The following is a 16583-nucleotide window of genomic DNA, read 5'->3' on the forward strand; positions in this document are numbered from 1 at the left end:
ATGAACAAAGAACTATTTGCAGAATGGAAGTCACTCACCCATATTTATGCAATTGGTCATTTAGAGAATGGGAGTAGAATCAAGTCTGTGGTACTCTGAACCCATTTTCTTTCCTGCCCCACCATACGGTACGGCCAATGGGTCTCAGAGCCTTGGCTTCAGAATTTCTTGCTTTATGATTCTTTCTAAGAGGAAGAGTAGTAAGTGTATAAAGTCTATCTGATGGCCCAAGTTGAAATACCTGATATAGATATGTGGCATATGCAAGAAACTTCATTACTTTTAGCTCATTCCCCACATCTGTAAAATGGGAGAAAAATAGCTGAATTACAGCATAGAAGTTTTCTGAGGATTAAGAAGATAAATACATGTGGAACCTGCTGGAGGCCTTCTGTATGAAATGACTCTGTGACAGTTCATGTTATTAGCAGCTAGCAAAAGACTAAAAATAAGTGAACAAATCTAGAAGTAACTTGATGTCATGTTTGCCCCAGTCACTAAAGGGAAAAATGGACACAAGAATAAATGAAGTCCATTTGTGAAAACAATTCAGAGCATGCACAGTATTTTCTACTTTGTAGTCATCCTATCCAAAAATAAGTTATTTGCTGTGATAATATGATGTCTAAGAAATGATGGATTAATTTAAAATTGGACTTAGTCTACCCTGCAACTTGTAGTCATTCTGATTTTTCTACCTTAAGTAAGGGAGTTCAAACATAAAGGGGATCATGAGCAGAAGAAGCTGTATCATAAAATTATGCAAACTACACTAAAATGTTTTCATCTCTCAAACAAGCTTCAGAATCATGTAAAAGAAATGGGAATAAATACCAATTAATTATTCATCCCCATTCTTTTACTCTCTTTGTGTGGTGTCTCTGTGTGTAAAATTGGTTGACATATACAGAAGAGATAATCAATCAATATTAATAAAAACTAATACTAACTGAGTGATCACAGTTATTCCAGACACTATGCTAAATGTCTCCTGTGCATTAGCTCATTGAAGTCCCCAACAGCACTTAACCCATTAAGATCAAGTTATCAATTCTGCAAATATTTCAATATAATCAACACAGTTGCATTAAAATGGGTTGGAAATTATCATCTAGGGTTCATATATTCTTTATACATTTTCTTCATTTTAATAATTAGCCATTACTTTTCTCACAAGAATAGACTTCTAAAATTATAATTATTTCAAAGTTACCTTAAGTGGTATACTTAACTGCTCAATTGAAGTTTTTATAGGTGTTCTGCATCTGGAACAACAGGACCAAATGACTTAAATAAGCTGAATTATGAATGGTCCCATATTGTGAATGAAAAATTAAGTATACAGAGTATAGTAAGACACTCTTCTTGTATTTTAATTATTCTCAGCACATGGACTATTTTTAAAACTAGCCCATATTATTGGGGTGAGTATTTTAGTGTCATTATTTCCTATGTTAGAAGATAGGAAAAGTCATGTTTCTTGTTCTCTGAATTAAACTTCAGGCAAGAGTTGTATTTACCCACTATGAGTCCTAGGAAATGATGGATTACTTAAAGTGTCACTTAGTCTATTTGGCAACATCCAACTGCTCTGCCTTTTTCCCTAAGCTAAGGAGTTTTGAAAGTTCAGAAAGGGGATAATGCTAGAACATGACATAAAGGTAAACATACACTAAAACCTACCATTTTTAACTTTCAGATCAGTTTCTCTGGGAGTAATAGTGGTGACAGCTAGAAGAAAAGAGAGAAGTACTAGTCAATCATTCATCTATTATTTAAAAGTGTATAAATGTGTATATACATACACTTACTATGCATATAAAAATACATACAAGTCTGTCAAGAACAGAGACAATTATTTAAAATATGGTCCCACAATTACAAAAGTAATTAGTTTCACTCTATGTAGTTCAGTGATATCATTCCCATATCGTGTTTTTGCCCACAAAGATGTTGATGTTCACAACAGATATGTTTTTAGTTTTTCTCAAACTATATTATAATATCCAAGAATATCTGGTTTTCTGCTGTCTTCACAGCTCCTTGTCCAGTGTGTGCTCAAAAGTGGTGTTACACAAATTTGTGTTCAATGGAAAAATAAATATAAACTTGACTGCTTTGTAGGATCTGGCACACGCCAGAATCCATCTACTACTAGAATCAACAGTGGAAGAAAAGAGTCTGATTTAGAGAAATTTTTCACGTAAATACAGGAAAGCAGTTGAATCTTTTCACATAATGCATATCTCCAATATTCTTCTTTCATGCCCATGATTTTCTTGAATTGTGGTGTTTGTGGACATGAGACACCAATATTTATGAAATTGGTACCTATTGATAGATCACTGTTTGATAGGCACTATGTTAATGCTTCACAAGCATTACCTTGTTTTAAGTCATCATTCACACTTAAAAGAGTTGTATTATGAATCTTCCCTAATCATGAATAAGAAAATAAAATGTAAAGAGTACATTTAATCTGCCAAGAATCATTTCAGTGAGTGGCAGAGCCAGATTCAAAGGATGTTGAGGGAGATTAAAAGAGGGCATGTGGAAATTACTTTGTAAAAGTAAATGCAAAGGAAACAATCAATAATGTGAAGAGAGAGCCTTCAGAATGGGAGAAAGTCTTTACCACATGCACCTCAAATAGAGCTTTAATCTCTAGGATATATAAAAAACACAAATAACTCAACAACAAAACACAAATAACCCAATCAATAAATGGGCTGAGGAACCAAGCAGACACCTCACAGAAGATCTAAAATCCATCAAAGAATGCATGATAAAATGCTCAACATCTCTAGCAATTAAAGAAATGCAAATCAAAACTACTCTAAGAATTAATCTCTATCCAGTCGGAATGACAACTATGAATAATACAAGCAAAAATAAATATTGGCGAGGATGTGGGGAGAAATGTACACTTATACATTGCTGGTGGAAATGCAAATTGGTGCAATCATTATGGAAAGCAGTATGGAGCTTCCCCAGAAAAATTGGAGTGGAACCACCATTTGACCCAGCTATCCCACTCCTCAGGCTACACCCAAAAGATTTAAAATCAGCATATTAGAGTGATGTAGCCACATCAATGTTCATAACAGCTCAAGTAACAAATAGTTAAACTAAGGAACCAACCTAGGGGTCTTTCAACTGATGGATGATAAAGACACTGTGTATATATATCCATTAGAATATTACTCAGCCTTAATAAAGAAGAATGAAATTATGGCATTTGCAGGTAAATGGATGGAACTGGAGAATATCATGCTAAGCGAAATAAGTCAATCCCAAAAAACCAAAGGCCAAATGTTTTCTCTGATATGCGAATGCTAATTCACAATAAGAGGAGGGGTGCTAGGGAAGATTAGAGTTACTTTGGAGTAGACCGAGGGGAGTGAAGGGAGGAGCGGGGTAGGGACGTAGGAAGGACAGTAGAATGAATAGGACATTATTACCCTATGTGCATGTGTAACGACACTCCAGTGTGATTCTACATCAGGTACAAACAGAAGAATGGGAAGTTATACACCATTTATGTATGATGTGTCAAAGTGCATTCTATCATCATGTATAACTAATTAGAACAAATTAAAAATAAAAATAATGCATATAAATGTGAGTAAGTAATTTGTAAAGATAACATAATCTCCTAATATCTTTATAAAACTTTGAAAATGCCATCTATTTTAAATGATAGGAGTTGAACATTTCAGTGAAATTCTTTCTGGGCAGAGAAAAATAGGTCAAGTCACATTTATAACTCTGAGCAGAGATTGAGGTTGAGAATTTTATTTATCTACAGTTAAAAAACTAAATTAGAGTAACTTGATATCATGCTTTCCTCAGTGATACAAACAATAGACAAGTAAATGAATGAATACCCTTTGTTAAAATGCTTCAGAGCATATCACTGTTTCCTCTAGTTTACCAATCTCATACCAAGATAAATTGATAATGGAAAATGATCTGACATGTGATGAAAGCAAACACACTCTAAAACTCATCATTTCCATTTTTCAAACTGGCTTCTCTGGGATTCATAGTGGGGACAATTTAAAGCAATGAGAGCAAATAGCAGTCAATTATTCACCCCTATTACCTGATATTTTGTGTATTCAATCTGACCACAAAGAGAAAGGGGAGATACACATTAAAAATATGAGCCTCACAGTTTCAAAAATAACTGGTATCTAATTCAGTTAATACCACTTGTATGTGTGTGTGTGTGTGTGTATTCACATATATATGTGTGTGCATGTATTCATACATATGTGTGTATACACACACTATGTATTTTTAAATCAAAACTTTTGTTGTATCCAAAAATGTGAATTTCAAAAACATTACATTCTTTTTCCTTTCATCACAACGTGAATGCACAACCAGGACTATGTGGTTTCTCCTCTGTATTCACAGCTCCTTGCACAGCTATGACCCCAAGCAGGTGATGCACAAATACGTGTTCAATGGGAAAAGAAGCAGAAAAATTGGCTGCTTTCCGGGCTTCGGCACACACTGCTAACATGAAATGGTGAGTCCTAAGAAATCCACCCAATCTGAGTTGACAACAGAATCATACACATTCAAAAGAATCTGATTTAAAGAAACTTCTCATCTGAAAAAAGAAAAGCAAGTGTACTTTTCAAAGTCATATATATCCCCAATGTCCCTAGTTCATGCACATGACTTTCTATCGATGTGGTGTTTGTGAGCCTGAGGACATCAATTACTGACACAATCTAATACCTGTTCAGTGATCATTGCTATGCCAAGTTCTTGATTAAATGCTTCATGTACATGAGCAAAGTACAAGAGGACAGTAGCTTTTAAAAATAATCCAAGAAATATATACAAAATAATACATAGACAAATAATTCTACCAGTGTGGACAAAAGGTAAATCTCCTAATTATTCTTAGCAAAAGGTCTTTTCCTGTTTTAGGAGCTCAGATTTCTTTGTATGTCTTTCTGGGAATAGGAAGAGAGGTCAAGTCTTATTTCTAGCTCTCTGCATAAAACTTGAGGTGAGATATATGTGTTTATATATGTATGTATGTATATATGTATACATATATACATATATGTGCATATGTATGTATATATATCCCTATGTGTGTATATAATTGTGTGCATATGTATGTGCACATATATATATATAAAATTTTTAAAAAACACAAAAAAGTACAAAGATTTCATTTTTAAAATTGATTAAAAAAATAGCATCACAATGGTTGTTTGGGTTTATTCTTTTTCTTCTAGATGTGTTCTTGTTCATATTATTACACTTCCACTATGAATTTTCATTGTACGCTGAGTTTTACGTTTGTACTTTTAAAGATGGAGTTGGGGTATAGACATTTTGGAGTAAATCCCAAGATATAAATGAGAGTATGGTCATGTATGGATTTGAAATATTTTCAAGAATTGACTTTTGGATCTTGAAAGTATATTCCTTCCCTTAAATTGACTTTATTCACTGAAATATAAATGAAAGTCACTATCACCAAGAACTGATTTGAACTGATTAAGGTAAAAATAAAAAAGTGGAGTCCCTAATAATTAAATCTGTGTTTTCTAAATTGTCTAAATCAATGTTGGTTGCAAACTGGAACTGAATGATTTTATCTACATTAAAAACAATCACTCCATTCATTTGTGCTTCCATGTGTTATTTTTATAAAACAAATTTTCAAGAATCAACATTGGAGAAACTCTGTAGAATGACATGGACCGAAGCACCCTTCTCAGTTCTGGAGTGGCGAGAAGCCCATGAGAGAAATTTGTTTTAAATTATAGTGCCTAGTGAATCTTTATTAAACTGGAACTTCTCTCCTGCTTGATATTCATCACCATGATTGACGTACTGATTTATGGTATAAAAACCCCTGCAACCCTATGGTCGGGGCTGTTCTCCCAAAAGCCATTTTTGGAGCATTGTGTGAGACAGTCAACCGGACAGTGGACTTATCAGTGGTGATCAGGCTGTTCTTAAGTTGTGCCCCATAACAGGGGTACTAATCTTGGACTATTCATCCACATTCCAACTCAGGTCTGGCATATGTGAATAGAAAAGTAACTGTTTTTGTAGCTGTATTTACCAACGACAAGAAGTATATGTGTCACAGAGAAATTGAGTATGTCCATACATGTTAGCCTTATTCAAGCATACATTAGGAAATTTTGTCTAACAGTGATATATAAAATAAAAATCAGAACAATTCAAGGCCACCATAAAACTTTAGTGGCTCAGGTTATTTCTTTTTTATTTTTTTGCTTTTTGAACTATGCTCTTGTCTGAGTACCATTTTGTTAACTAAGCACTCCTTCTTTGTTGATTAAACTTTCTGCATGGCAAGATTGGAGTCTGTGACTTGCTTACATGGTAGAACATTCCCGAAATCCATAATTGTTCTGATTTCTAAATCAAGTAAAATCATCAAAAGTGGAAACTACTTTTCAGAACTTAACATTTTGCTGGATGCTTCATGTAAGTTGTTTTATTTAATTCATACAAAATTTAAAAACACATCCTCTGCTTTTAATATTTAAATATTGAAGCAGGTTGAGAAAGCTTAAGGCAAACTTTTCCATGTTTTCTCACGGCTACACCATTTTACTTCATTAAGGAAAATAACAGGGAATTTATGGTACCATGAAATATAATTTTTAAGAAAGACTTATACTTGTTTTTCATTACTACTTGATTGAAAAGGTGGACTAGTCCCTTTCAAATAATGTTTCTGGAAGTTTATATTTACATTTAAATGCACATACCTTTCTTTATTGCAGGAAAGAGAATCTCTTGATCAACTCCTCCTTTATTGTTCTCGTGTTTGACGATACACCTGTGTTCTATATCCAGACTCTTCAGTCACAGTTAGCCAGCTCATCTTCAGGTATGTGTCTTTATTCTTCATGGTATCTCCCTGCTGGGATTCCAGAATCCTATCACCATCCTTTTCTTTCCAAAATACCTTAATAACATCAGGGGAAAACTTCTCTAGAAGATAGATATATCTTTTATGGAGATTTATTTCAGCAACAGAAGGAAGAAAAGTCATGGACTTGGGGGAAATGTCTATATCAGAGCTTTTATTTGTGGAGGAAATGGAATATCAATTTAAAAGGATAATAAGAGAAACACAAACACTGCTTATTTTGCAATAACTTAGCACCTATCAATAGGAGGACAAGTTGCTGTTGAATTAGTGCCCACCATGGCCTTTCATCCCCCATAGGTTGCAAGTATTCATTATTGTCCTTACTTTACGGATGTGCAAAGTTAAGTTAACTTGTCAAAAGTCACAGTCATGGAGTGGTAGAGCCTTGATGAAAACTTGATCTTTGTTCCTTCTCCACATACTAAAGGGGGTGTGACTTCTAACTGTTCATTAATAAGGCTCTCTATGTTCATAACCCCTCTTATTTTTTTTTCTATTTATTTTGTTTTCAGATAGTGGAGCATTTGGTCAAGGTGCAATTCAGGAGAGGGGAAGACAACCAGGACACTTTAACCATCTCTCCAGATGAGGTTCTGTGGTCCCTTCTAAAGTGCTTCCCTTGCCTATCCTTTGTCACTTCTTCTCTCTGGACATATGACTCACAGTCACATGCCGTGTGATTCTGTGCAACCCAGTCTTCATTTAGCTGATTCTGGAATGTGCCCTATCTTATTTCTCATATAAATAAGTGTCAGGAGGTAGATTTTCTTTTATGTTTGTTATAATACACTGTCACTTGTTTCACTGGGCATGTATTTCTGTGAATCCTTAGAGTAGATCAGGTTCAACTCTTAGCTTCAAATGTGGATCCGTTGCCCAGTTCTGAAGCTTTTTGAGTTTTCCTAATTAACTTCTAATGTTTTACAACATTTTACATTCACATGTGAACTGCTCCAAGCTTTTGGGTTGAGCAGTGTTTAACCCTGTGCTTCCAAATTTCAGAGTGTCTTGAATTTTGATACAAAATAGGAACATTTTTAAAACTCCTAGTAAAAGTTTGTATTATTTTCTAAAATTCTTTTGTGTTAATTTTATCAAGTAATGTGCTTATCAAAATTTTTCCTTTTGAAAATGTTTGCCAAAAACTTATTTTATTTTAAAATTTCTTTTGTAGCTCAAGCATCACTACTGCTACACAAGGGTATTTGCATACTTGCTTTGATTGGAATTGACTGGTTTAGGAAGACGGTCCCATCTCATTATTGCCATATTTAATTCTCAGTTTCTGTTCCAAAAATTTGTTTCAACCTTCTCTCTGACATCTGGGTTCTGGCCTTCCATTATTTCTTTATATCTCAACCCACTGAACAAAGTACATCTATAATTGGTGTAAGATTAAAAGTAATGGTTCAAGAGTATCTCACAGATGTAATATCAAAATACCACAAAACATTCTTTGTTTACAATGCCATGTCATGTATCTGGGATGTTAGCTGGTTTTAAGTTTATTTTTAATCTAATGACTTATCGTAAATTATAAAATTTTTTTAAATTGATTTTCAGTCAAAACTCGAATACTTTGCAAATACTCCCTTTGATCTAGTATGAAGTTAGTATAATATAATTCAACAGGCAATTTCTTAAGAAAAGAAGAGCTGGATTTCACTTTTGAGAAGAAAGTTCAAAAGTTCTTTTTTTGGTAATTTTTTTATTGTAAACAAATGGGACACATGTTGTTTCTCTGTTTGTACATGGAGTCAAGGCATACCATTTGTGTAATCATAAATTTACATAGGGTAATGTTGTTTGATTCATTCTGTTATTTTTACCCTTCCCCCCACCCCTCCCACCCCTCTTTTCCCTCTATACAGTCCTTCCATCCTCCATTCTTGCCCCCCTCCCTAACCCTAACCCTAAACCTGACCCTAACCATAACACTAACTCCTCCCACCCCCCATTATGTGTCATCATCCGCTTATCATCGAGATCATTCCTCCTTTGGTTTTTTGAGATTGGCTTATCTCACTTAGCATGATTTCATCAATTTGCCTGCAAATGCCATAATTTTATCATGCTTTATGGCAGAGTAATATTCTATTGCATATATATATATATATATATATATATATATATATATATATATACCACAGTTTCTTTATCCATTCATCAATTGAAGGACATCTAGGTTGGTTCCACACTCTGGCTATTGTGAATTGAGCAGCTATGAACATTGATGTGGCTGTATCTCTGTAGTATGCTGATTTTATGTCCTTTGGGTATAGGCCAAGAAGTGGGATACCTGGGTCAAATGGTGGTTCCATTCCAAGCTTTCTGAGGAATCTCCATACTGCTTTCCAGAGTGGCTGCACTAATTTGCAACCCCACCAGCAATGTATGAGTGTACTTTTTTCCCCACATCCTTCCCAACACCTATTGTTGCTTGTGTTCTTGATAATCGCCATTCTAGTTGGGGTGAGATGGAATCTTAGTGTAGTTTTGATTTGCATTTCCCTTATTACTAGAGATGTTGAACATTTTTTCATATATCTGTTGATTACTTGTACATCTTCTTCTGTGAAGTGTCTGTTCATTTCCTTAGCCCATTTGTTTATTGGATTATTTGTATTCTTGGTGTAGAGTTTTTTGAGTTGTTTATATATTCTGGAAATTAGTGCTCTATCTGAAGTATGAGTGGCAAAGATTTTCTCCCACTCTGTAGGCTCCCTCTTCACGTTACTGATAGTTTCCTTTGCTGAGAGAAAGCTTTTTAGTTTGAATCTATCCCAGTTGTTGTTTCTTGCTTTTATTTCTTGTGCTATGGGAGTCCTGTTAAGGAAGTCTGATCCTAAGCTGACATGTTGAAGATTTGGACCTACTTTTTCTTCTATAAGATGAAGGGTCTCTGGTCTGATTCCAAGGTCCTTGATCCATTTTGAGTTGAGTTTTGTGCAGGGTGAGAGATAGGGGTTTAATTTCATTCTGTTGCATATGAATTTCCAGTTTTCCCAACATCATTTGTTGAAGAGGCTATCTTTTCTCCATTGCATATTTTTGGCCCCTTTATCTAGTATGAGAAAATTGTATTTATTTGGGTTTGTGTCCATGTCCTCTATTCTGTACCATTGACCTACCTGTCTATTTTGGTACCAATACCATGCTGTTTTTGTTACTATTGCTTTGTAGTAGAGTTGAAGATCTGGTATAGCGATACCCGCTGCTTCGCTCTTTCTGCTAAGGATTACTTTAGCTATTCTGGGTTTCTTATTCTTCCAGATGAATTTCATAATTGCTTGCTCTATTTCTGTAAGGTACATCATTGGGATTTTAATTGGAATTGCATTGAATCTGTATAGCACTTTTGGTAGTATGGCCAGTTTGACAATATTAATTCTGCCTATCCAAGAACATGGGAGATCTTTCCATCTTCTAAGGTTTTCTTTAATTTCTTTCTTTAGTGTTCTGTAGTTCTCATTGTAGAGGTCTTTCACCTCTTTTGTGAGATTGATTCCCAAGTATTTTATTTTTTTGAGGCCATTGTGAATGGGGTTGTCAAACTCATTCTATGAAGCCAATATCATCCTGATACCTAAACCAGACAGAGACACATCGAGGAAAGAAAATTTCAGACCAATATCCTTAATGAACATCGATGCAAAAATTCTCAACAAAATTTTAGCAAATCGCATACAAAAATATATTAAAAAGATAGTGCACCACTATCAAGTGGGTTTTATCCCAGGGATGCAAGGTAGGTTCAACATTCAGAAATCAATAAATGTCATTCACCATATCAACAGACTTAAAGCTAAGAATCACATGATTATTTTGATAGATGCAGAAAAAGCATTCGATAAAATACAGCATCCCTTCATGCTCAAAACACTAGAAAATATAGGGATAGTGGGAACATTCCTTAACATTGTAAAGGCCATCTACACTAAGCCCATGGCCAATATCATTCTAAATGGTGAAAAACTGAAAGTATTCCCCCTAAAAACTGAAACAAGGCAGGGATGCCCTCTTTCACCACTTCTATTCAACATTGTCCTTGAAACTCTAGCCAGAGCAATTAGACAAACCAAAGAAATTAAAGGGATATGAATAGGAAAAGAAGAACTTAAACTATCCCTGTTCGCTGATGACATGATTATATATTTAGAGGAACCCGGAAATTTCACCAGAAAACTTTTAGAACTCATAAGTGAATTCAGTAAAGTAGCAGGTTACAAGATCAATGCTCATAAATCCAATGCATTTTTATACATAGGTGATGAATCTTCAAAAGTTCTTGATGATTATTATCTGTGTACCCAAGTTCTTCACTTTTATACAAGATCAAGAAGCATAAGATGTTAATATTCCTGGACATGTTATAAATATAATTGGTTCCAATGTGCTTTCTTTATTTCACCCAGTTTCCTTTTAATACAAATTATAAGAGAATATATATTTATCCAATTGTATACATTATTTGTACTTTAAAATACAGGTTATAAAAATTAAGACTAAATTTGCAATAGTGGATTATATTTATATAATTTTAGTCAAAGTCAATTTGTTAACTTTTAATTTTCATCTAGGGAACTTGTGGTTCATCATGGGAAATCTTCAGTTTCATTATAATAAAGAAATTGAAACTCAAATGATGATTGGAAAACTTTCTGAACTGTTCCCCACCATTATTACCTCTTGCCTCTTTCCTTTATAGTTAAAATGTCATGTTTATAAAGATAAAACGAATCTTGAACTTCTGTAACTTTCTTAATAATAGTTGACTAAGAATTAAATAGTGTACTTGATTATATACAGTTAGTAACTAAGGTTTGGATCCTCATATTACATGCATTTTTAAAGCATCACTTTTAAATATCTGTATTAAGAGTATTTTCAGGGCCAAATTTTTTTTCACAATACATAAAATTGCAGAAATCCTATTTTATTTGAATAATGAATAGAATGACCAGTACATATTTTATTTATTTAAAAAAATCAATAAGCCTATCCAATTCATTTTTGTATATACATTTGCCAAATAATACTGCCTACTTTATATTTTAAGATGCAGTGATATGAATTCCATGTAAGTTTACCAAATCAATTAAATAAACTATTAAAGTTAAATTTCAAAACTACATGTGAGACTTCTTAACTATAGTCTATTTTTTGTTTTTTCTTCCATCAAATAATTGTATTAGCTATTTCACATTTAATATGCATTTTAGATTTGTGACAAGATTCCAATGGTTTTGTTAATTTTATGTATTGACCATTTTCTGTATGAAGTTAAATTTCTTTTCTGACAAATATGGGCAAAAGAGTAATTTTATTGGCTCTAAATTGTGGGACAAATAAATATTAATGTAAGAGATAAGTTCAATTGAGATAAAGGATTAAAATTCAAAGCATGTAAGACATGCTTTAAACAGAAATTCTTTAAACACATTTTAGTGTTATTTTTTATTAGTAAGTGAAAAAAATTCTCCTAAAAATAAAAAAAAAAAAACCTCCAGATTCAATTTTTTTTTCCTGTGAGCGAGCAGTTGAAGTAATCTTCCATTTGAGCAGTTAGAAGTATACATGAATCCTCTGGAGAATTTCTGCTCTGTAGTAAATATTATTGGATCAAATCATCTCTCTATAGTAGTGATGATATTCACTTTATATTAGAATTGGTAGAAATTTTACAGGGTACCTATTATGTCTTGGGCAATGTGCCAAGAACTTCTTTCTCATTATCCCATTCAATTGTCACATCACCTTATTGGGTTCATACTGTTATACCTTATTATGAATTAGAAAACTGAAGCCAAAATAATTGCCAAAGCTCACTAAGCTTTGAGGGAACCAGATACCCAGGTTGATCTACCTGCAAAGCTCTGTCTCTTCCCCAACACGTTTAACCATGAGAACAGGGAATGTGTCCACACCACTGAGTCTATCACTGACTTATATGGAATAATAAAATTTGTCCCAGTGTCAAACACTTAAATATCATTATATAGGAGCACTTTATAGAAGTTCACATGTCCACAAAGACAAATCCTACCTTAGTATTTGCACAATGTTAGCTATCATCTACATTAGCTAAGAATTTGTATTAAAATCTCTCCTAAGCTTTGCACATTAAACTCCCCTCACTTTTCTCTTTTTTCCCAACATTCTTACTGTTATTCCAGTAGAATCTTTTCTTGTCTTTCTTCCATTACCTTGGAAATGTTGTACTCTTCTGACACTCAACTGTGATAAGAAGTTTGGTTCAACCACTAAAGACCTTCTCATAATAATTCCACAGTGATTCTACCCTTACCAAAAACGTTAGACGAGTTTGGTTTCCCTGAGTTCTTCAAATTCTAGTGGCAACATGATGGTTTGAAATTCTTAAGAGGCCAGGGTTCTGGTCCTAGTTAATTTTGCTCATAACAGGATTTCTGACTGAGCAAATCAAATAACTTTGAAGATTTGGGTGCTTTATTTGTCTTAAAACAATGATAAGAGTGTCAATGTATTCAACATCACTACCAGCAGTCAGTGAGTGGAAAGGCTTCCCTAGTGTACAAAACAATGACTCTTTTCCCAATCAGTAGTAGCAAGACACGTGAATTCCAGCATTCAACAGAACATTCAGTCTCAATGTTTTTTGTTCAGCTCATGCCAAAGTTCAGCCTCCAACTGCTGGCTTGGCCCTTCAAGGCAGAATGACCAGAGAAATGTCAGGAGACCTGGTCCTCAAAGACATCTTAGGTCTCTAAGAGTTGTCTGCATGACCCAATCTGCTGAGGCCTAAAGGATCAGAGCACTGATGCAAATGCTAGCTCTGTGATAGAAATGAAAACATGCTGAATTTAAACATGCTGAAAGTACAAGAACATAAGCTTTTTCCCCCAAATAACCAACTATGGGGATTGCCTTTATGGTTAAACAGGGCAGAAGGCATGCACTACAGGGGCCCTCATGGTATAGCCTTTGTGCAACCTCTTAGATGAAAAGATGTTCTTCTAGTTGGCTGATCTACAAATCCAACATGGAGAAGATATCTGCCTAAATAAACGTTAGTTAATGCTGTTTTTGGAAAGCACTGGTAAAACAAACAAACAAAAAATGAAGAAATATAATATGGATTAGTGATTATTACTTGGGACTTAGGTTTGTATAATTTATACTATTTTTTACACATTCATAGAATAATAATGGATGGGAAAATGCCTTCCTTTTGTTTTGTGAAGGTATAATATTCAGTGACACCACCACACGGGGTTTCTCAATAGACACACAAATTCGAGATGACTTAGAACATTGCAGAGTGATGCAAGTTTTCAATCCAGGTGAAGCCTGACAAAACTCTTAATGAAATGGAAAGGTTAAAAAAAGTAATATTTTTCAACTGCTATTTTTCTCAATATAATTTTTAACTTTGTAGACCAATCGAGAAAATAAATATGTACTATTTCTTTAATTTCAAAGATAACTGATCATAGCAATCATACAGTTAAATACTTCATAAACATATATTCAATGTAATTCATCAGTGTTTTGTGATTCATATGTGCAGAAGGATAAACATCTGGATTTATTGTGAAATAATTCTTTTTACAATCCAGTTCCCCTTGATAGGAGACTTGATGAGCTGTTCCAGAATGGGAATACATAATGATGATCTCTTAAACAATTTGTTGCTGAAAGGACTGTTCCTTTCGACTTGAAAACACCCATTACAGCATCCAGAGCATTGAAAATGCTCATCAGAGAATCCTAACTGGTGGGTATTATTGCACCTTTTGCAGTTGTCAAGGCAGCTCTGAACTACACAAGTAAGGAATGTTATTCAATATAGCTGCTGTAGTTCTTTAACCAGCTTCAGTATTTCTGGAAAATTTGATGCCATCATCACATAAAGAAAATTAAGGGAAATGATGTCAACATGACTTGTAATTCTGTAGAAGTGCACTAAGATTCATTTCTCGAGTATTTAATAAATGCATATTCAATGTGAATTTAATGATATATTTTGGGGAGAAAGGAGTAATCCAGTGCCATAATTAAAAGCAGAAACATTGTGTTCGTGGCATGAGTAATAATACAAATTGTGAGCTATTACTAAGAAGTCACAGTGCCCACATAAAGACAAGTTACAGAAGAGGAATCTTTAGAATATTACAACAGGACTAATTTTGCAAAATCATACAATGGACCAGATCAGGTGCTTTGGAGTCACAAGTCTCTATTAAACCTCAAACTTTGCCACAATTTTCAGTCCTGTGACTCAGAAGTAACTGAACTTCTTTAGTCCTCACTGTGAAAAGGAAATGAGAGGTTTTCTTATATAGGGTTGTTGAGTGATAATAGAAGACACTGAAATTCTTTGTCATGCTGTCTGGCTCACAAAAAAATTACCTATTATTATTTTTTCTTTTAATGGGATGGTATTGGGTCATTTCATCAAATTCTTCTGCCAAATACAATAACACTTGTCCAATATTAATATCACTTATTCAAAATATCTAGGAACAGAAGTGTTTCATTTCAGAGGCTGGATATTTTTAAAATTTCTGATATTTGGATAAGTATACTCATCCTGTATATGGACTTTATAAGCCATAAGTTCCACACAAATTAAGAAAGGAAAAGAACTCAACCCAGGATCTCTGTTCTCTCTGAAAGTCATAAGCAAAAATCTATAGTTAGGCCCAATCCAGGCAAAATCTAGCAACACTCCCCCATGGACCAGGAAGTTTTGGAATATTGAGCCTGTATGCTATCTATCCTTTAATCTCCAGCATTCAACACCAAAACCATCTTCAGTAAATGTTTGGAGAGAGAATGAATGACCAAATGAGGATGGAAAACCTTGGATTGAAGTTCTTTGTGGCATAGCAAATTTCAGTAATCTGGGTCATCTATGGGCAATATAACAAGAATCACTATAGCATTAAGTTTGAGTGATGGTCTTCCTTCTAAAGAGTTAGAGGAATGTAAAGTGGGATTTATTAATATTCTAAAGCAATTTATAATAAGAATTAATTTTTAGTACTATTGTTAGGGAAAAGTTCAAATCAAGAATATAGATTGTGCTGGTTATCTGGACAATGGAACACTATGTCAGATCTCGAAATATAGAGAAGGCAACTAATAAAAATCTGTTTTGAGGATTTTAACATAAAAGACCTACATAAAAAGCTTCTTAAAAGCAATAATTTAGTGGTCTACAAACATGTGTCTTAAAATATTTTCATATCTATCCTGAGACTATCCTGAGACTATCCATTGTGTCTATGTACATTCTAAATGAACAAATTCAATTCGCTTCCTGACCAGGAAGAGAAGAAACCATCTACAAAGTAGTTTTGTTTCCATATCCAGCAGCTCAGACCTGCAGACTGGTCCTTCATGTTCTGAGGGCAAAAGTACAGTAGAGACAGATAGGGCTGATTTTAAGTTGTTTTTTCTAAAAAGTGTCTATCCACTTTATATTACTAGGATAAAGATAGGAAAAGTTACTTATCAAGAGGAGTTGCTATGAATTTATTCCCTCCTGGAAATATCCTGATGCAGTCTGTACTATAACATTGGCCAAATTGTCTTCAAATAATCTCAGCCTTCTCCCAAGCTTCATGACCTGACCAACAGTTAAGCAACCTTG

At 34.1% G+C, this 16583-nt stretch overlaps 1 pseudogene; it reads right to left on the bottom strand.

Moving 5' to 3' along the window:
- The window catches only part of LOC124991362 (T-cell receptor gamma chain C region C7.5-like), a 34503-nt pseudogene extending 27404 nt beyond the window's left edge, over positions 1–7099 (bottom strand).
- Between the last annotated feature and the right edge of the window lie 9484 nt (positions 7100–16583).

The sequence above is a fragment of the Sciurus carolinensis genome, chromosome 8, assembly GCF_902686445.1.
Source record: "Sciurus carolinensis chromosome 8, mSciCar1.2, whole genome shotgun sequence".
Classification (NCBI taxonomy): Eukaryota; Metazoa; Chordata; class Mammalia; order Rodentia; family Sciuridae; genus Sciurus; species Sciurus carolinensis.